Genomic DNA, 23,084 nt, shown 5'->3' with positions numbered 1-23,084 from the left:
TACTGTGAGTGATGCTCGTCAGCACACAAACCCAGAGTTTCTCTACAGGAACACAGAGAGAGTTATTCCCTGTACTGTAAGGACACATTCAGCATTGTGCAGTAAATCCAGATCATCCCAGTTAAATGATTACATGGATGTGAGTGTGGTCGTCAGAGCAGCACTGATCAGTGTCAGGTTATAATGACCAAGGTGTTCACAAACACTAAGTTTGAGTGTGTGCAGTGAGACTTCAGTCAAAGCATTTAACTGAGGAGTGAAAAATAAGCTGAACTCTACAGCTTGTTGTGGTCCCCTGTGGCTTGACAGCCTTCCAGCTGTTCTCCAGCATTTTCATTTACAGTCATAAAATATCTCCACATGTTGCTCCTCTTTCTCTCTCTCTGCAGTCCAAATGCGTCTTCTGAGCGCATCTGAGTCACGTGACGGCACAGTAACAAATCCCAGCAGGGCAGGAAGAAGGGGGCGGAGCAAAGTGCGTCTGCCGCATAAGAAGAGGTGTTCACACAGACAAAGCTGCTGTTTCATCCACAGCGAGTAAATAGTGAACCTCCAGGAGAGAAACAAACTAAAGTATCGATCATATACCACTACCAACGTTTGGATCGATATCTGCATCGATCTGCACACCCTTGTCTCCTGGATCGTAGCTGAGATCAGCGTGAACCACGTGGGTCTCTGCTCCCTGACCTGTTTCCTGTGTTTGGAAAGAGTTCCAGCTTCATCACGGAGTTTCTCTCGGTTTGTGGGCTCATCTAAAGGTAAGCACCGAGCTAACTTCAACACTAGATTTACTAACCCTGCGCACATTTGCAGAAATCCCTTGAACCCAACCAAGGGCGTAGACTTGGTTTTGGCATTGGTGGGGACGGGTGTTTCAACCACCGAACCCCGCCCTGTTCCTTTTTTTTTTTCCTTTTCGTCTTTGCTTCTTGATAAAAAAGAAGAAATATACTTGCCTACATATGCTATTCTACATGCTATTAAACCATTTAAAATTACAATTCATAGTTTTATATGTGAATTATATAATGTTAAATTACTATTAAACAAATGACTGACTAAGTATTTTAGACTTTAGTTTACTTCAGCCATATTCCATATAAATCAGGTATCATACAAAAATAAAAATAGCTTCAAATACAGTCAAGACAATAAAAGAATATGACTTTAAGGACTTAAATGTGGGATGGAGCGATTTCGCAGGTCTTTCCTCCCCACTGCTGTCAGACTCCACAACAAAGACTTTTGCAGCTGATCAAACACACACACGTGCAATAAGATGTTGTAAGTGGTATTTTTACTCAGCTGTATATAACATTTGTATTCTATTTTTATCCTAATGTATATTTTATTCTATTTTATTCTACTATTTTATTCTATTCTGTACAGTTGTGTACAGTATATTATTCTTATTGTATTCTAATTTTTGCTATATAACTTTGCACTGTCCCCTTTCTGCTGTGACAAAACGAAAGGTAATCTTATCTTATCTTAACACGATTACTTCAGTTATAGTACATCAACTTCTCTTATACATTAGCACTAAGGGAACACTAAATGAACTGGTGGTTTTTGTCCATAAAACTCATCTAAGATGACCACAAAATTATTATTCTGTGCTTGATGTGCCTCACCTTTGGCCCTGGCTTTTCCCCTCTGACTGCACTAGGACATATGCCTCTTGATAAAATAACACATTGATTCGTGCCATTTAAAAAGTGAGACATGTCAATTCAGATTCTTTGTCAAATCTACACTAATCAATCAATTTACATCAGCAGCCAAACAATTGTAGTGCAAACTGCACTACAAGGTGGAATATTTGCAAAATCATGACTACCTCATGATATTTTGTCTCAAAAATTAACCCTATGAATATGTCAGTGCCACTAGGATGAAATTATTGTGTCACCAACATTTTAACGTATAATTTTAACAGCCTCTTTAAACTAATATCCTGGCTTGCTCGAGGCTGCCGTTTTTTCTGACAGTTTCAATCAAAATTAGAAATGTTGCTCTGAGACTGGGAGAACTAATAGTGCTGCTTGTTGTGCAGTTAGTGTCCAAAAGCCGTAATTCATGGTTAAACACAATTTTAGACTGATGTGGGCAAAAGCCTAGCATAGCCTGTAACGTTATTATGACGGACACATTTCATGAGTGAACTTGGCTTTAATTGACTTACAGGTTTCTTTGAAAAATACTTTCTTATATGCACGTTCTTCCTCTTTGCTACCGTCCTCCTCTCCTCCTCGCAACGCAGGTTTGCCGCTGCTGAAACCAAACAGAGCGCGTTGAAAGGCACAGCCAATCACATTGGCCATATTTGTCACATGAGGTCGGACTCCAGTAGAGAACGTAATTTAACTCTTTCTGCACCGCTGGGTGACTGAGACGCTGACAGATCTTTTTTTTCTTTCTATCGGGTTTTTTTTTTTTTTTTTTTTACAAGAAGTGATCAAATTATTGGTGGGGACAATTCAATAATCGCTGGATATTGGTGGGGACATGTCCCCTCCGTCCATGCCAAATCGACGCCCTTGAACCCAACACAGGGTTCACAAAATCGCTAGCCCGACGTCCCGGGGCTAGCGATTTTTCCAGTCGAGCTACCAGAATCTATCCCTGCCCTGCCCGTCGGGCTATCATAGGAAGGAAAAATATATGTCAATGCTTTTGCATTCTTTCGGAAATGTAGCTGGGTAAATATGTCATTGGCATCGGTGAACCACTGTCAATATGTGACTAGGGCTGCTCAATTAATCGAATTTTAATCTAAATTACGATCTGGGCTTTCAACGATCATTAAAAATGACTGAGCCGATTATTAGCACCTCCCTCGTGCTTTACTCTCGTGCTGCTCCGTGTGGCAAATCGAGCGCACCTCTCTGCGTTACGAACACGCGGCACAACAATTAAGAGGAGCTAACAGAGGGAAGCCCGGAAAGCTAAGCAGAAGTTATTTGGAGAGGAGAGTGACTGCCGTTGGTTGAAAAGAGAGGTAAAAAAAAAAACTCTTCAGTGGTGTGGAAACATGGAAACAACATGGCAAAGTTCACTAAACATAGATGTTTACATTTTATTCTTTATATTGCAAACATTTGCACTGTTCTCAGTATTTGCACACTATTTTATACTATTTTTGACAATCTTTAAAGCCATTATTTAATACATTGTTATTGTTAAATAAATATCATCAAATAATCGAGATCATCGATTATTGAATCGCTGGATATTGAACTGTAATTTTAAATGGTTTAAAAGCATTCAACATTATGCACTCCATACTGTACATTAATGCCACTGTTTTGCACATACCTACCTCTGTATATTTTATATTTTATATATCTTATTTTATTGTTTACTCTATTTCATTTGTAAAACATGTATATACACACTCACACACACACACACACACACACACACGTAGAAAAACATATTTAGTACACACATTCAGTAATGTATATACCTTTATATATGGTACATATATTTATTACTTTTAGATTAACCATTTTTATATTTTGCTTGTTGCACGTTATTGTATTTTGCACAACTCTGTTGCTTGTGAAGCTTGCACACAAGAATTTCACTCGCATGTACTGTACCAGTGTACCTGCACATGTGATGTGACAATAAAGGTGATTTGATTTGATTTGATTTGATTTGAAGCATGTAGAATAGCATATGTAGGCAAGTATATTTGTCCCCTTTTATCAAGAAGCAAAGACAAAAAGGAAAAAGAAAACAGGGCTCGCAAAATTTCAAAATCCCTGGTAGCCCTTCGGGCAGGGACTCTTCAGTTTTTGGTAGCCCAAAATAAATTTAAGTAGCCCGAATAAAAAAGGGAGCAATTTTTTTATGTTTTGTTTCCTGTTTTGTTTCCGTTACAATATTATACTTTAATGTATGATATTGTAACGGAAACAAAACATTAATCAAAAAATTGTTGAAACACAAATTACAATATTGTATAAAAATTACAATCATCAACTCAAATACTTGGTTGTAATTGAACAGAAATTTCTATGAACTTTAAGAACTGTACAACAGGAATCAGTCTGTGTCAGATCCTGAATTTGAAATTTCCACTGACATCACAGGTAAGAGGCAAGTGGAACCAAGATCTAGGCCATTTGCTTTTTGAAGTTTGCAAAGACTGCTAAATTTTGCCAGTGGTAGTTCACTCTTTGCAACATAGTAGGCTGCTCTAAACAGATTTTTCGGGTTGATTTTTAGTATGTTATTTGCAGACTGAGCAATAATCCATTTCTTGCATTTCTCATGGGTTCTAATGGGGGCCTTTCTTAAAATTACTGGTCCCAGTAACAAAGGCACTTGTCGACTGAGAAATCGAGGGAAACCAACAACACACCCGGCAGAACATTATGTTATTTACAGGAGTGCACATAAGTGGTCTGCATGTGCGCATTCGCTGTCAAAATAAAAGACGCGCACCAGATAAGAAGTTGCAACGCGCGTTTGCGTCCATACAAAAGGCACTGTTTTTGTCCGCTAGAGTGGGATTTTCACGGCACATTCTGCACCAAATCTCTGTGCGTTCATCATTTGTTTGAAGCCAGCTCACCTCCTGCAACCACTTTTCCTAGAATACGTGCTTCTTTTGTGGTTCGGACCCCATCTGACATTTCTTTGGAGGTGGAGGAACCAAGGGCGTAGATTTGGTTTTGGCATTGGTGGGGACGGATGATTCAACCACTGAACCCTGCCCTGTTTCTTTTCCAGGGCTCGCAAAATCGCTAGCCTGACGTCCCAGGGCTAGCGATTTTTCCAGTCGGGATATATATATTAGGGCTGCACAATTTTGCATAAAATGAGAATCACGTTTTTTTTGCTTAGACTTGAGATCACGATTCTCTCACGATTTTCTTTTCCAATATAAATATTTATTGCACTTATTAACTGCACATCAACTTCGTAACAGTTGAAACTGAACATAAAAACAATAAATAAACATAAAAACAATAAATGCCTCACATTTTGAGGTTGCCGCAAAATATTGTACTGCTTGAAATTCTCCACCGATGCTCGACACTGCGTGTATAGAGCAGGTAGTGCAACAATAGAAAAATAGTTGTGGGACGGCACTGTGTAGCGTTTGTCTAGGGCAGGGGTCGGCAACCCGCGGCTCCGGAGCCGCATGCGGCTCTTTTGTCCTTATACCGCGGCTCCGGGTGGTTTGGGAAAATAAATTAGAAGTATTTAGCTGAAATGTATTTTATTTATGTTAGTGCTTTTTTAACTTGTAGTTCTAAATTGTAAGATTATTGTGATTTTGAAATATAAAAATACAATTATATTTTATTATTTCATCGCTCACAATAAGCGTCACACTTGCGGAAGCCGGTATACCCGCTGAAACGCCGTGCATTTATCGAGACTTTCGACCCCATGCAGGCCAATTATGGATCTTCGGATCCACATTATGTCGGCAGCTGTTCTCCACCGTGAACTATGTTAAAAACAAACACCGCTCACGCCTCACAGATGACAGCTTACAGTCCTGCGTAAAGATGAAAGCCCCGATTTGCAGATGCTGTGCGCCGAGGTTTGGGACCAGAAGTCTCATTGTAAACAGACCCGACGATGTTTACATGGACACGCTTTTCAGCATCTCTTTATTGACCACTTTTCACACAGGGTTGCTGTAGGCATACAGCCGTCTGTAGCTTTTCAGCTCACAGCCCGACATATACCAACAACAGCAGAGAGAGCACAGACTTTAAGGCGGCGAGGCGTGATTGCGGGTGCCCCTCAGGTGCGTCCGATTCCCATGCAGCAGCACTGCAGACCACGCCCCGCCACACACATTAACCAGGTAAAATACATATTTAGGCAGAATTTTGCAAATATCTATTTTTTTAGCGGCATAGTGCTTTTTTTTCAATTACTTTTTAATTGGAAAAAAAAAAAACTGTTGTGAGGGTGGCCGCTCACAACAGTTTTTGTTTGGTACACTTACTTAGACTTAGATCCTCCTGCGCCGATCGGCGCATCGGGCGACAAGAGAACGCCATCGAACTCGGTCTATCGCGGCAGTTGTTGCTTCATCCAACAAAATTGCCTGAACTTCTTGGTGGCAAAGAGTTTATTTAAATTTGAGCTCTTTGCTACATGGATCATTTTAGTTCAGCTGGGTGTCTTTCCTTTAGTTATATTTCTTTAAGAGTTCAAAATGCGTTAATTGCATAAATAAAATTTAATTTTCTCTGTAGCACTTCATGGATTTCATAAGCAACACACCTTACTTGCTCTGTGGATTCTTTTAAAAAGCAGTTAAAAACCTTTCTGTTCAAACAAGCCTTTTGTTGATCTATGCATTTTATATTCTTTACATTATTTACATTTGATCTTTTACATTGTGTATAATGTCTATTGATTGTATTGTTTATTTTAATATTTGTGTACAGCGCTTTGTGACTGCCTGTCTGTGAAAAGCGCTTAATAAATAAACTTTACTTACTTACTTTAGTTGTTCACACAAAGCACAAAGGTAAAAAACAATATATACAGTGTTATCTTCATTTTAGATGTCAAAAAGTATTTGCGGCTCCCAGTGTTTTCTTTTGCGTGGAAACCGGGTCCAAATGGCTCTTTGGGTGTAAAAGGTTGCAGACCCCTGGTCTAGGGTGTTGATCATTTTCCTAAATCCCTCGTTTTGCACAGTGTTGATATATCTTTAGTCAGGTGATGAGTAATAGCCTCCGTAATTTCTTTGTGCCTGCGGGAGTTCGACTTGTATCCGGTTGTTCAGTGATGACGTGACGAATCCTACTTCCGGGCCTAAAGTAGTCTGCGTTTAATATGGCTTTTGTGTTGTTAACATGTTTAATGTTTTGTATTTTCTTCTATTTAATCTCAAAAAGCTCATACAACAGTCAGTGATCACTGTTGACCTCCCTCGGCTTTTATTACCGCTAATCATTTATTTAAGCTCAGTTTTTAAAACCTTACGATGTAACTACAGCACAGCCCATGCAGCAGTATATGAATGACTAACCTCGTATTGTGGATGGATTATCTCACTTGTTCTCCTGGCTGAAGTTTAGTCCTTTTACAGCATCCTGCCATGCGATTACATTTGTTCCTGACCACCGAGAACACTCACGTTAACTTTTATCAAGCGGAAAAAAAGTTAGCTTGTTTATATTATGCTAACATAGCTATGTCGCTAGCGGTCACGTAGCACATCATTATATACCAGCTAGCCAAACTTCAGTAACCCTACAAACGTCACTGCTGTTTAGTTTTCTGTCTTCATTTATGTTGGAAGTGATAGCAGAGCTGTACGTTTGAATTTGTTTCCAAAACCCCGCAGTCAGGACATGCTATATTGTATTTAGATAGAAGCTAGCGAACTAACTTCCTGCTAACTTCTAACACCGTTAAATGTCATAAATTCCATTTTCATGGATGCCTGGATGTTAAACTCAATTGTTACACCTGATAGAGCAGAACACTGATCATTTTATTAAAGATGAAAGACTTTAGACAGTGTTTTAACTCTCAGTAATGCCACAGTGATCGTTTGATATATGGACCTGCAGCGGAGTTTAGGCCCAGACACGGCCAGTGACGTCAGACTGAACAACCCGATAGGGAAGCGCTGTATAAGGTTCCCGTTATTGATGTTTGGGTGGTTGACCAGGATGGCTTATTCTCCTGTCACTTTATCGTCATCCCTGACATCTTCGTTGTTTTTTCCCTGCCAATTTAAGCATCACGGCACAGCTTCTGTATCATGTGGTATAAGGCTCTGCCCTTGTCATTTGTTGAGCAGGAAGAGTGAGCGCTTGTTTTCATGCAGATTATGTCTCGGATCAAAATGCGGTACAATCGTCGTCATCTTTTTTTTTTTTTTTTTTTTTTTTAAATCGAGGTCATTTGATCGCACATAAGTATGAAACGAGATCGCGATTTTCTAACGATTAATCGTGCAGCCCTAGCAGTTAATAAGTGCAATAAATATTTATATTGGAAAAGAAAATCGTGAGAGAATCGTGATCTCAATTCTAAGCAAAAAAATCGTGATTCTCATTTTATGCAAAATTGTGCAGCCCTAATATATATGTATGTGTGTGTGTGTGTGTGTGTGTGTATATATATGTGTGTGTGTGTGTGTGTGTGTGTGTGTGTATATATCTATATCTATCTCTCTCTCTCTCTCTCTATATATATATATATATATATATATATATATATATATATATATATATATATATATATATATATATATTATATATATATATATATATATATATATATACATACACATATATATATGCCTGGGCGTCTGTATCCAGTAAGGGTCCTAAGGCTAGACCCCCTATGCTATGTGAGCCTACCGCAGACATGAGCGAGACAGATAAATATGAAGGCATGCCGGCTCGGACGTCGCCCGGATCAACAAGGTCCGCGTCAGGTGTTGAGGAACCAGGGCACCCTGACGACAAGTGGGCTACTGGAACAAGAAGGCATCGGTGGGCAAGAGATGAAAACAGGGCGTTGTTGGAATGCTACTACGCAAGTAAATACAGCAAGCTGTCCATACCTGAGGCCTTGGAAACTGCCAAGCAAAGACTCACAGCCTTGGCCAGCCGCTTGAGGAGGTACACCAGAGAGATAGAAGGCAGGAGACTAAACCAGCTGTTCTCCACAGAACCAGCAAAGGTGTACTCTCAGTGGCAAGGGAACAATAATAACAGAACAGACGGAGCAATACTGGAAGAGCATATGGGAGAAAGACACAACCCATAACGGCAATGCTCAGTGGCTAGTGGATCTGAGGGCAGACCATAGCAACCTTCCTGAACAGGGTCCAGTAACCTGTACTCCACATCCAAGAAAGGGTCTCCAGTATGAAGAATTGGACAGCACCAGGCCCCGACATGGTTCACGCCTACTGGCTGAAGAAGCTGACTGTACTCCACGAGCGTCTGGCAGCACAAATGAACCAGCTGCTAGTTAACGAGAGACACCCGGAGTGGCTAACCGAAGGTCGGACGGTCCTGATCCCCAAGGATCCCAAGAAGGGACCGGTCCCATCCAACTACCGACCAATAACCTGCCTCAGTACTACATGGAAGCTCCTGTCAGGCATCATATCGGCTAAGATGAACAGGCACATGGGTCAATACATGAGCGGGGCACAGAAAGGGATTGGCAAGAATACCAGAGGCGCAAAACACCAGCTACTGGTAGACAGAACAGTCAGCCGAGACTGCAAGACCAGACTGACCAACCTGTGCACAGCCTGGATTGATTACAAGAAGGCCTATGACTCAATGCCCCACAGCTGGATACTGGAATGCCTAGAATTGTACAAGATCAACAGGACCCTAAGAGGCTTCATCAGGAACTCAATGAGGATGTGGCACACAACACTAGAGGCCAACTCCAAGCCCATAGCACAAGTCACCATCAAGTGCGGGATCTACCAAGGAGATGCTCTGTCCCCACTGCTGTTCTGCATAGGCCTGAACCCCCTCAGTGAGATCATTAACAAGACTGGCTACGGATACCGACTACGGAACGGAGCGGTTGTCAGCCACCTCCTGTACATGGATGACATCAAGCTGTATGCCAAGAGTGAACGAGACATCGATTCACTGATACACACTACCAGGATATACAGCAATGACATTGGAATGTCATTTGGACTGGAGAAGTGTAGTCGGATGGTAACAAAGAGAGGGAAGGTAGTCAGAACTGAGGGGATTGAACTACCAGAAGGCAACATTGCAGACATAGAGGACAGTTACAAGTACCTGGGGATCCCGCAAGCGAATGGGAACCATGAAGAGGCCGCTAGGAAAGCTGCAACCACCAAGTACCTGCAGAGGGTCAGGCAAGTCCTGAGGAGTCAGCTGAACGGTAAGAACAAGATCCGGGCCATCAACACCTACGCCCTGCCCGTGATCAGGTACCCTGCTGGGGTAATAGGCTGGCCAAAGGAGGAGATAGAAGCCACTGACATAAAGACAAGAAAGCTCCTTACCATGCATGGAGGGTTTCACCCCAAGTCCAGCACCCTGAGGCTGTACGCTAAGCGGAAGGAAGGGGGCCGGGGACTGGTGAGTGTCAGCACCACAGTCCAGGATGAGACAAGAAACATCCACGAATACATCACGAAGATGGCCCCAACTGACAGCGTGCTCAGTGAATACCTCAGGCAGCAGAAACCCAAGAAAGAGGAGGAAGGCGAGGAACCATCATGGAAGGACAGGCCCCTGCACGGTATGTACCACCGGCAGATAGAGGAGGTGGCTGATATCCAGAAATCCTACCAGTGGCTGGACAAAGCTGGACTGAAAGACAGCACAGAGGCACTAATCATGGCAGCACAAGAACAAGCTCTGAGTACAAGATCCATAGAGGCTGGGGTCTATCACACCAGGCAAGACCCCAGGTGCAGGCTGTGTAAAGATGCCCCAGAGACAATCCAGCACATAACAGCAGGGTGCAAGATGCTAGCAGGCAAGGCATACATGGAACGCCATAACCAAGTGGCCGGCATAGTGTACAGGAACATCTGTGCCGAGTATAACCTGGAAGTCCCGAGGTCAAAATGGGAGATGCCCCCAAGGGTGATGGAGAATGACCGAGCTAAGATCCTGTGGGACTTCCAGATGCAGACGGACAAAATGGTGGTGGCTAACCAACCGGACATAGTGGTGGTAGACAAACAGAAGAAGACGGCTGTAGTGATCGATGTAGCGGTTCCGAATGACAGCAATATCAGGAAGAAGGAACACGAGAAGCTGGAGAAATACCAAGGGCTCAGAGAAGAGCTCGAGAGGATGTGGAGGGTGAAGGTAACGGTGGTCCCCGTGGTAATCGGAGCACTAGGTGCGGTGACTCCCAAGCTAGGCGAGTGGCTCCAGCAGATCCCGGGAACAACATCGGAGATCTCTGTCCAGAAGAGCGCAGTCCTGGGAACAGCTAAGATACTGCGCAGGACCCTCAAGCTCCCAGGCCTCTGGTAGAGGACCCGAGCTTGAAGGATAAACCGCCCGCAGGGGCGTGCTGGGTGTTTTTTTTTTTTTTTATATATATATATGGGTGGGGTAGGGGAGGTTATTTAACTTCTTGTGACAGAAGCCAGTTTTTCTCGTTCACTACAAAGAATCGACTCTTAGAGGAAACTTGTGAACTTCACATCACTACCAGCCTCGGGTTTAAAACTAGTGTTAATGGAGGGAGTTTGAAGGTTCAGTTTGTTTCACGACTGCATTTCACACTGTCCCGATCCTTTTATTTGCTGTTTTTTCTCCTCGTACACATCTCTGAAACATCCAGAGTACATTCTGTGCTAATCTCACTGAGCAGGCGTACAGGCACAGCCAAATGTCTCTAATCTTTGCCCTAGAAACAAGTCTAATATTTATCTGTGTCTGTAAGCGTGTTTGCATTGACACTCAAAAGACTGAATGCCAACTCTCATGAGCACATTTGCAATGTGTGTATGAAAATAAGTATAAATACTTATTTAATAAAAGCTCACAAAATACCACTAATAAAAGGCCGGTTAGAATAATGTATTCCCCACAAATCACTGCCTTTGTTTGTATCTCTGTCACTGCAGGACCAACGTGGATCGAGAAGTCAGCGCTCTCAGGAGGCCGACAATTTTGTTGAAGAAAGAAGTGGAAGAAAAAAATACAACCGTGACGAGTTTGGGAAAGATTTTACTGTGAAAGCTTCCCAAAAAATGCATCAGGTCATCCACACCGGAGAGAGACCATTCAGCTGTGGAGACTGTGGAAAGTCTTTTACCAGGTCTGGACACTTAAAAACACACCAACTAATCCACACTGGAGAGAGACCATTCAGCTGTGACGAGTGTGGAAAGTCTTTTACCCAGTCTGGAAGCTTAAAAAGACACCAACTAATCCACACTGGAGAGAGACCGTTCAGCTGTGGAGACTGCGGGAAGTCTTTTACCGAGTCTGGAAGCTTAAAAACACACCAACTAATCCACACTGGAGAGAGACCCTTCAGCTGTGATGAGTGTGGAAAGTCTTTTACCCACTCTGGAAACTTAAAAACACACCAACTGATCCACAGTGGAGAGAGACCGTTCAGCTGTGACGAGTGTGGAAAGTCTTTTACGCACATTTCACACTTAAAAACACACAAACTCATCCACAGTGGAGAGAGACCGTTCAGCTGTGATAAGTGTGGAAAGTCTTTTACCCACTCTGGAAGATTAAAAACACACCAACTCATCCACACTGGAGAGAGACCGTTCAGCTGTGGAGACTGTGGAAAGTCTTTTACCCACTCTGGAAGCTTAAAAACACACCAACTCATCCACACTGGAGAGAGACCGTTCAGCTGTGGAGACTGTGGAAAGTCTTTTACCCTCTCTGGAAACTTAAAAACACACCAACTCATCCACACTGGAGAGAGACCGTTCAGCTGTGACAAGTGTGGAAAGTCTTTTACCCACTCTGGAAACTTAAAAACACACCAACTCATTCACACTGGAGAGAGACCGTTCAGCTGTGGAGACTGTGGAAAGTCTTTTACTGAGTCTGGAAGCTTAAAAAGACACCAACTCATCCACACTGGAGAGAGACCATTCAGCTGTGACGAGTGTGGAAAGTCTTTTACGCACATTTCACACTTAAAATCACATCAACTCATCCACAGTGGAGTTAAAGCGTACACCTGTGATCAGTGTTGCAGAGCTTTTACTCACAGTAACAGCTTACAGAGTCATCTAGTTACCCACTCTGGAATTAAGGCGTACAGCTGTGATCAGTGTGGTAAACAGTTTACCACAAACAAACAGTTACGACGTCACATGTTTACCCACACTGAGGAACGACCTTATAAATGTGACCTGTGTGAGAAGATTTTTAAACTTCCACGTTACCTGAAAGCACACCAACAGATCCACACCAGAAAGACTCTACAAGTGCAGTTACTGTGAGGTATGTATTTATATTTTTATCTTGTCAGCCCGACTGTTTGAAACAACTCTGCTCATCAAAGTGTGTTAGCATGTTAGCAATTCTACTGCATGGAAAGGCAGCTCTGAATGATTATTCAGACTCTAATCACAGGTTTTTAGGGATAGTGTTTGAGAATTGTCTTATTGTTATTGTAGCATTAAACTAGTATTACTTTAATGTTTTTACTCTTATCGTTTTTATAGCACATTAAATTGAGCTGAGTGTGATAATGTAAACAGTTAAATGTAATTGGACTTTGGCAGAGATGCTCTTTATTTCAGGTGACGTTCAGGATAAAAATGTTAAGGACTGACTTACACTGTCTTTGTGTTTTTGTTTAGAAGCAGAGCGACACAGATGGATCAAGTTCTCAACCCTGTCATCGCTGTGGGAAAGACTTTTGTTGTGACCTTTGTGGAAAAACTTTAAGTCATTGAAGGACTCTGAAAATACATCAACGTAGACACACTGGAGACAAAATGAACTACTGTAAAGAATGCGGGAGAGGCTTCACCACTTCAAAGGACTTCAAACAATATGAACTCCTTCACAGTGGCGTTAAAAAGCATGTCTGCGATCAGTGTGGGTCATCCTTCATCAGTGCACGTCAGCTTGAAAAGCATAAACGAGTCCACACATGAGAGAAACCATACAAGTGCAGACACTGTCACAAAACCTTTTCACAATCATGTGATCATACTAAGCATGAACGCAGACACATGAAAGAGAACTTCATCACGGCGCCCCCCATGTGCGGCAGCCTGTTACAGCAGCTCTGCTCGTTCTGAGTTTCTTTCTTTCTTATCTTTTTCTTCTCGTAATTTTTTATAAGTAACGTATTAGTAATTAGATAACAAACTAATAAAGGTTTATAACTAATAAAGGTTATCTTATCTTATTTGTGAAAGAGTTTGAGTAATCTCAGTTCATACTCCACTCAGAAACGATTGCATGTTACAAATAAACTGTTACGTCTTGATTCCCGCTTTTACGTTAATCTTGTAAACAGTACATTTGCATAACGACTGAAACCGGCTCAATGAATGAACAATGGGCTGTGAGGTCAATTTCTTCATCATTAATATGCAAATTCTTATGAGCATTGATCAACAACCTCTGGTCAATGGCCATGAGTACCATTCACAGAGTAAAAATTTGCATAATGATTATGAAGTTTACTGTTACCAATGTTCAAAAACATTTACTAAATTATCTTCTCTGTGCAAACATCAGCGTGATGCAGGACTGAAATCATTGCCATCTCTGGATCACAGTGAATCTGCAGAGACAGAAAGATCCTCTTCTGGTTTCAGGGTCAGACTTAAACCCTTGAGATCAGGCTCCACAGAGTTCAGGTGGAGTCTTCTGTAAAGATCTGATGAGGCAGCTATGAATGAAAATGTGCCTCTTGTTACATTTTAAGCTTTCTAAACTGTTCTACTGTAGTGTTTGTGTTGAGTGGTTCGCTTTGTTCCAGCAGTTTGATTAAGAAATCTGTTTCCTGTTATATTTTTATTGAATGCATTGATCCATGTGTTCTGCAGTTTTTTTTTCAGCTTGTTTGTGTAATGAAATCCTGCAACAATTATACCAAAATTTTATATGTTAAATAAAGAAATGGTTTACTGACAAAGAGTTTGAGCCGTGATGTCATTTCCTGTATATCAGAGCAACACCTGAAGTGACCAGTGTTTAAAGTCAGTCAAATTTTGTGTCAGCGATGCTTCACTACGTTATCTGCTAACTGTTAGGGTGTAGAAGGACGAAACTCCCAGGGTGACCAGTGGCAGGAGCTTCCTGATGCAGAGAGTTGAGTGTGGGGGATATAAAAGAGAAGCTGAGGCATCCCAAGGTTAAAGCTGGCATAACTGAATGTTTGATGTGTGTTTTGGCTCTCCTGCGCGCAGTAATTAATAGCTTGAACACAGCAGAGCTTGATATAAAGACCTGGGTGACAACTAACTTTATACTGCTGATTATACTTGGCCCTAAAATACCTAGAAATATGGTATCTAACCAGATACTTGCTCTGGATGGCATTACCTTGGCCTCCAGTAACACCTTGGAGTAATATTTGACCAGGACATTAAACAAATATTTAGGGCTGTGTGATGAACAAAGTTGAAAAAGCAGAAGGAGTCACAAGAATTATTAGAAAAACAGAGGTTTCATTCATTTAACCCAAATATTATATTTATAAAAGTAATTAATGTTAAGCTCATAAAAAATGTCAAAGAAACAAAACTGAACTCAGGCAAAGAACTGCAAACTTAACAAACCAAATGACTGCACAAAGAAATATAACTGACCTAAACAAACATAACTGACCTAAACATGAAATGGCACAGAAGGGTAAATATATTGTCTGATCAGACCACTATGACACACGAGGAGTTTGTATGTTGTATAGAGTGCTTTGAGTACTCCGGGAGAGTAGAAAAGTACTATATAAGAATTAGTCCATTTACCATTACCATGAGTGACCAAAGTGCCTCTATTGTTGAGGAATTCTCTATTGAGTTGTGAAAGCTGCTTGATGTCTCATCAAACCGGCAGTAAACGTCGTTGAGGGCGTTGGCCAACAGTGGAGTGAGGCTGTGTGCTTCCTGAAGTGAAAAGCTGGCATTTAAAGATGAATGGGAAAGACTCGCTCACAGCTGACTAATGAACATTTGCATGCATGCTTAAGAACTGCATTGACCCCATTTCACCCAAGCTTTAAAATTCTGCCTGCAAATATCAGAGGTGTAGTCATCTGTGTCCATATTTTCTCCAGCATACGGGGGATTCCCATCATAATAAATCTTTTGGTAAGAGGTGATAAAGAACCTAATCAAAATTTTCCATCCAAATTCCCTCCATCTTTGTGAGGTAGTGCATTTCCATTGTTCTTTCCATATTTGAGTCCATTCATCCTGTGTTATGCACACTCCTCCCTCCTTCTCCCATAATATCTTATTTGTAAAAAATGTATACAAACAGGAAATGTGTTTTTTGTTGACGTCACCACTAGGGATGCACCGATATCAATACCGGTATCTGGTATCGGCCTCGATACCACATTTTCTAAAGTACTCGTACTCGTTAAAAGTTCCCCGATACCGGGGACCGATACCACGGTCTGAGACCTGTCTATGTTTGAGCGGCATGTAAGGGGTTAATCACAGGCGCCGAGTGCCCGCCCCCAGGCCCCGGCTGCAGCTCGGAGCTGGGAGGAGGCGAAACAAGTGAGCCGTGTGGAACTATTTCAAAGTGAACGGAGACGCGAAAACAAAGGCGGACTGCATATAGTGCTCAGCTCAGCAAACAGTTATCCTTTGTCCTCCCTGGTGAACACGATGTGAGGAATCTTAGTACTCTAAAGTGTTATCCCAGTTACATTTTAATCTTTTTGTTCACCGGGGATATAGTAGTATTTGTTAGTAATCCTTGAATATAACAGAGATTTCTGCAACTTTATATTACAACTTATAGAGCAGCAAAATGTAATCTTATATTTAAAACACTGACAGGATGTTCAAGTCAGTGCAGTACTTCTTGTGTTTAATAACCACCAACCATCTACAACTACAGACATAAGTAATTAGAGTTTAATTATCAAAAGACGAACAAATTAAAAAAAACAATTGAAGTTGGACCTGGGGCTTAGCTGCACTTCTATGTAATAGCAATTTCAGCCACAAGGTGGAGCAGTGAGTCAGAGTAACCTTTATCTAATCAAGGAAAGAACGCATTCTTATTTACAGTGGCAGAAAAACAAAAGCACTATATAAATACACATTAGTTACTTACAGTGAGAAATTATTCACAAGAAATGACGGCTGCCACTTTCCCCAAATTCAGACCATGCAATCCTCAAAGAAGGTGCAACAAACCATAGAGCTGCATGTCAGACTTACCAGGCCTTGTTTAGCACATTAAATATTAAAGTTCTCTAGCATATCGAGACTATCTCTACACAGCATAATATAATCCATATGTACGGGGTACGACCCCCCTCTTGGTTGTGGCGTGTGGATATTTCTTTAAGACACTAGTAAGTATGTGTGATATCCTGACATTATGAATTGTAAATGTAGCTAATTTTGTAATATTTTTCAATTTTTCTTCCTTCATTTAATATTTCTGTCATGTTGTTTTTGTTGTTGTATTTAGTTTTTTATCTGTGTGTACTTTTTTAGTCTGGATGAAAAAGTTGGATGTAGCTAGCTGTGATGTGTGGTGCATTAAATAGTTGGTGTTTATTCTACTTTTCACTTTTGGAACCTTTGGAAGTGACGTCACCTTTGGTTGCCATGGAAACAATCCGTGCATCTCTCAGAGCTCTGTGAACTTTATGATGATGACCATTAATCAAACTTCATTCACATATAGACTATAAGAAAAAATAAGCTTTCATCATCTGTTTCATTTGTAAGTGACGGTCAGTCGTAGTTCTAATGAATCAAAGGATGTTCACAGTGTTTTGTACTTATTTTAGTTTTATTTAACATTTAGTTCATGTTTCAGCTCCAGCTGTTTAAACACTGAACAACCTTAAGGTGAAAAGTATCTAACTGGGTTTTCTTCCTATATTATCTATATGTTGAATTTCATTCATGTACCTGATTGATGAGCCCTTCATGTCAGTGTTGTTTTATCTCCTCCATACCTGCTTCATGCCCTGGAGGTCGGGGCAGTGGCCCCCCACACCCTCTAGCAGATCATTACATGAAGGACCCTTTTAAAAACAAGCGCGTTCATGCTCACAGGTGTACACACGAGTGATCACACACACAAACTACACCCTTTTTGGCTCCTACTTCAAAGCACACTGTGCGCTGTCGATCTTACGTGCTGCACAATAATGTTTAATATGTAGTATTTACTGTCATATTCCCATATATCATTGTGATGTTGTTTATTCTATTACTCTCGTTTTCTTCTGCTTGCTTTCTTTTTTCTTTCTCAACAGGTGATCCAGGTGATCGATATATGTATTTTTTGTCTGCTTATTCTGTTGGTTTTTGTTTTTTGCCCTTTTTTCCCCGTCCCTCTTCTCAGCTGTTTTTCTTTCCCTCTTTCTTTCTCTCCTTTCTTTCCCCCAGTCAAGTCTGTCCCGTATTCAGCAAGTGAAAATAAAATAAACAATAAAAGGTGAATCAAATGGACCATTACGGCAAGGCTGGGATGGTCAATTTGGTAAAGTAAATCCGTTGGGCATCTTTCTTCGCCTTTAGACAATAATTCTGATGGCAAAAGAACCTAACGGGACAGGTTAAAAAAAAAAAAAGTGATTCACTGATGGAGGAATTTGTGAAAGAAGAGCTGAAAGAAATGCTGACACAGGCAGAGTTGAGTCCCTTTAAACTGACACGTTAGATAATGAGGAGACATGGCATTCCAAGAAAGCTGAATATAAACCTGCAGGGGAATACTGTGTGTTGGTAGTCATGTTTCCTCATTATCACAATAAAATTTTAGATACATCCATAAGATTTAAGCTTTTTTTTGTTTGTTTGTTTTAATCAGTTTTAAATATTGATTTAACACAAACAGTTTTTATGTTGTCGTCACCACTGAACATTAAGGTATGACTTTCCCCTCATTTATTTAAGTGAAAGCTTCCAAATTGTATTTATTTTTTTTTTCTCTTGGCGAAGGCAGTCACACTTTCCTCCTCCCCCTTCCCTTATCTTCCCTGCTTAGCGTCTTGTATCCTTGTCTAGTCTCGTGTATTTTCTCACTTTTTCCCTGGAACACTCTCTCACAGTCTGTTCTCTAAAACCTAAAAGACGAATTATGGATTTGATCAACTGGCCCCTGAATGCAATTGACACCCTCTTCTCAATGAGAAGCCTGGACTCGGGTGAGCCTGACTGTAAGACATTGAAGACACCTTTTTGGAACCATGATTACAGGGTTCTTGCTGATTGGCACTGGCTTAGCCCTGGTTTATCGAAGAATAAAGAAAGCAGAAACGGCTGTTCAAATCCCCACAAGGCTGCCCACTATGTTGATTGGAACAATGGAGCGAGCTGTGGCTTCTCAGAATGGATTCATTCTACGCAGCACGGATGACATCTTGGAGAAGCTTGTGGCTGCTGTGAATACTGAGACTGACAACATCTGACAACATCTCAGAGAGGCTCATGGCTGTCGTGAACACTCATGCTCTATGAGCACACTGGAAACATCTCGGTATGGATGGATGACATCGTGGAGAGGCTAACAGCTGTGCAACAGGAATGCTAGAACATCTTTGAAATTCACATGAGTTGTTTGCACTAAAGTGAAAACCGCCATCACTTCATGCGGCTACCACTTCGGCGCCAGCTGTGATCTCAAGGCTGGAGCTGAACAAAACACCCTGATAACATTACCTTACCTTGGCCTCCAGTAACACTGTGAGGAACCTTGGAGTCATTTTTGACCAGGATATTTCCTTCAACGCACATATTAAACAAACATGTAAGACTGCTTTCTTCCATTTGTGCAACATCTCTAAAATTAGAAATATCCTGTCTCAGAGTGACGCTGAAAAACTAGTTCATGCATTTGTCTGTGAAGGTTCTCAGTCATCCAGGTCATCGTAGATTAAGGAGCTTGGAAAGAAAAGCGTCTGGACTTCTTGAGTTGCTTGAAGACGTTTCACCTCTCATCCGAGAAGCTTCTTCAGTTCTAAGAATCAGTGGTGGAGAGTCCCAGATTTAAACCTAGTGGGAGTTTCCCCCCCAAAGAGGGACAAAGGACCCCCTGATGATCCTCTACCTAATCACATGAGCCAAGGTGTGAAAGCGGGTGTGGGTCCTAATCAGCCAGAGTTTCGGGTGAGCTCATTGTGAAACCTGGCCCCACCCTATCATGTGATTTCCTGAGGTCAGATGGCCCAGGATGTGAGTGGGCGTTAAGGCGTCTGGGGAGGGAACTCAAAACTGGATTATAGATGGCAGACAGTTGGTGTCGTAAACCACCGCCTCTGTTCAAAGATGGTCGCTCACAGTGGACATAGATGGCCTCTTTCACTCCTCTTTCAAACCATCTGTCCTCTCTGTCCAAAATGTGAACGTTGGCATCCTCGAAGGAGTGACCTTTATCCTTTAGATGCAGGTGGACTGCTGAGTCTTGTCCCGTGGAGGTGGCTCTTCTATGTTGTGCCATGCGCTTGTGAAGTGGCTGTTTGGTCTCTCCGATGTAGAGGTCTGGGCATTCCTCGCTGCACTGTACAGCATACACCACGTTGCTCAGTTTGTGTTTAGGAGTTTTGTCTTTCGGGTGAACCAGTTTGTGTCTGAGTGTGTTGCTGGGTCTGAAGTACACTGGGATGTCGTGTTTGGAGAAAACTCTCCTGAGTTTCTCTGATACACCGGCTACATAGGGGATGACAATGTTGTTGCGTCTGTCCTTCTTATCCTCCCTCGCTGGTGTCTGATCGTCTTTTCTGTGCATCTTTGCTGACTTTATGAACGCCCAGTTAGGATAACCACATGTTTTAAGTGCTTCCTTTACATGTGTGTGTTCCTTCTTTTTTCCTTCAGGCTTAGAGGGAACATGTTCTGCCCGGTGGTGTAGGGTCCTAATTACTCCAAGTTTATGTTCCAGAGGGTGATGGGAGTCAAAGAGGAGGTACTGGTCCGTGTGTGTGGGCTTCCGGTAAACTTCAATGTTGAGGTTGCCATTCTCTTCAATGTGCACGGCGCAGTCCAGGAAAGCCAAACAGTTGTCCTTTGTGTCTTCCCTGGTGAACTTGATGTTTTTATCCACGGCGTTAATGTGCGCAGTGAAGGATGCATTTATTACTTCCAGGCTGGACTACTGTAATTCATTATTATCAGGATGTCCTAAAAACTCACTGAAAAGCCTTCAGCTGATCCAAAATGCTGCAGCAAGAGTCCTGACAGGGACTAGAAAGAGAGAGCGTGTTTCTCCTGTTTTGGCTTCCCTTCATTGGCACCCAGACAGCTGCCCAGCCAGGCAAGATAAACATTACACATCACGATGAGACTTCTTCCCTGGCTCTGTCAGTCCCTGCATCCTTAAATGTCTCCAGTTGTCCTGAGTTCTCTATGACTGTCTCCTTGGTGCATTTAAACCCCTGTTCCTCCCTGTCCTCGTCCTCTGTTGTCTTCGTCTCTGTTATCAGTCATCAAAATTTTACCAATTTCTTTATTAAATCATAAGATTCTTAAATTCATCAAGTCTCTCTGTGCCTGGGTCCTCATCACAAAACATGACATCAGTGTTTTGTACATTTTAACACAAATTTAATTCCACATGTGTGAAGGAAAAACAAAACACTTTTTTGAAAAGTTTGTAACAAAACCATCAAATCTGATAAAGGTTATTTAAATGCTGCAAAAGAAGAATGGATTGGAATAAAAAAATACATATGCTAACCTTAATTACTGCGGGAGGATAATGAACAGTGTTGGGACTAACGCGTTATTAAGTAACGCGTTACAGTAACTACGTTATTATTGTGGTAACGAGCACGGTAACTAGTTATTATGCCAAAACCAGGAACGCGTTACTCGTTACTGGGATTTAGATAGGCTCGTTACTCGTTACTTCGTGTGGTGGATATCGCGGAGCTTCCACAGATTCAATAACATTAGCAAGTGGTGGAAGCCAGCAGGTGGATGAAGGAAAAGGGAGGCAAGAGGAGAGACCCGAAGCGGCCGCCGGTCCGCGTGTCAGGTGAACTGAACTTCAGGTAAGAAGTTATGACCTGCAGTCTGTCTGAGTCAGATATAAACCAAGTTTAGGTGGAGTTTATTTTCGGTATGCTGACATTTTCGTACTGCGTGCTAGCTAGCATGACGGAGTTTCTATACAGCTGGGTGGGTGCTATGTTACTGATGTTGAACTTTATTTGGTTCATACGGTTAATTATTAGAGTTGCCAACCGTCCCGTAAAAAACAGAATCGTCTGGTATTCAGAGAAAATATTACGCGTTTCGTACTGAGGTGAAAAGGAACAGTTTGTCCCGGACTTCAGCTACAATGAAAAAGACACAAAGCTGAAGCTGCACAGCTGCCTCTTCTTCTCTCCTCTCCTGTTTCTACTTCAATCACGAAACTGATCAATGATCAGCTGATCGGCTTTTCTCTCTTGTTTATTTATCGCCCACTTTGCGCCAGAAAGAGGAAACCAGCGGATGTCGCGTTAAACAACAGCAGCACGTTTAAGCTTGATCAGCTGTTGTTAGAATTTATTTAATATTAATTTCTAGTATCAGCTGATGTTTGCTGGAGCCACAGCTGTAAAGCTGCTGGTCATGATATCGGTTTGGTTATCTGGTGAGAGGGAAACATGCAGATGAAACCAGGAGATGTCCTTACTGAATCATCAGAGTTGAACAGGTGATGTAGAAACAGGTTTATCTTTTAGGTGACATGAATGAGTTGAAGGGAAGTTATGAACTGTTTCTGAGCACAAATAACACCAGGATCCTTTTCTACGTAGCTGACAGCTGGTAACTGTGCAGGGGCGGATCTAGCAAAGTGATGCCAGGGGGCCAGGTAGGGCATTAACAGGGAAAGGGGGGGACAAGGAAATAGTTTTCTTTATTATTCTCATTTAAAATGTCTCGTTTTTAAAAAAAATAATTATCTGAGTCTTACAACAAACGATTGATAGATTGATACATATATACCATCAGAACAGTGTACATCACTGTCACAACAGTGTTTATTTTCATTCAAAGGCTTTATGATTTTTCCTATAATGGTGGGCCGGTCTCTAGTCAAAATGCCCGGGACGATTTTTTTGTCCCAGTCCAGCTCTGTATGCAGCTCATCTGCAGTCTGGTGTTACCTACATCTTCCTATTCAGAAGGCAGAATTTCCAAGTTCTGAGTACAATCAAAAGCACCACGACTGCAGTTTTTGTGTTGGATGTAAAAAAGCAGGCTGGAATCATGGCGGCGGTCAACGACGGTCCAGGCGTGGGATTTCTCTCGTGGAAATGTGCACATTATTTTTTCCTTTCTGTTGGTAGGTGGCACAGTGCACTTGTGGCAAGTAAGCAAGCTAGAAGACTGGCAATCTTGCTGGGTATCCAGTTACGGAAGCAACACATTAACAAGAGAATTCTGAGTAAAACCAAAGTTACTTTCCCTAGTA

General features: G+C 41.8%; 1 protein-coding gene and 1 pseudogene across 1 annotated transcript in view; one reads left to right on the top strand and one right to left on the bottom strand.

The window, feature by feature from the left end:
* LOC109195581 (uncharacterized) overlaps positions 1-23,084 on the bottom strand; it is a 375,002-nt gene that overhangs the window by 227,040 nt on the left and 124,878 nt on the right. The gene's annotated exons all lie outside the window — the stretch shown is intronic.
* LOC109195580 (gastrula zinc finger protein XlCGF57.1-like) lies at positions 716-14,370 on the top strand (annotated as a pseudogene).

This window comes from Oreochromis niloticus, unplaced genomic scaffold (assembly GCF_001858045.2).
Source record: "Oreochromis niloticus isolate F11D_XX unplaced genomic scaffold, O_niloticus_UMD_NMBU tig00000235_pilon, whole genome shotgun sequence".
Lineage (NCBI taxonomy): Eukaryota > Metazoa > Chordata > Actinopteri > Cichliformes > Cichlidae > Oreochromis > Oreochromis niloticus.
The sequence above is the reverse complement of the archived record's forward strand: the minus strand, read 5'-3'. Positions and strand labels throughout refer to the sequence as shown.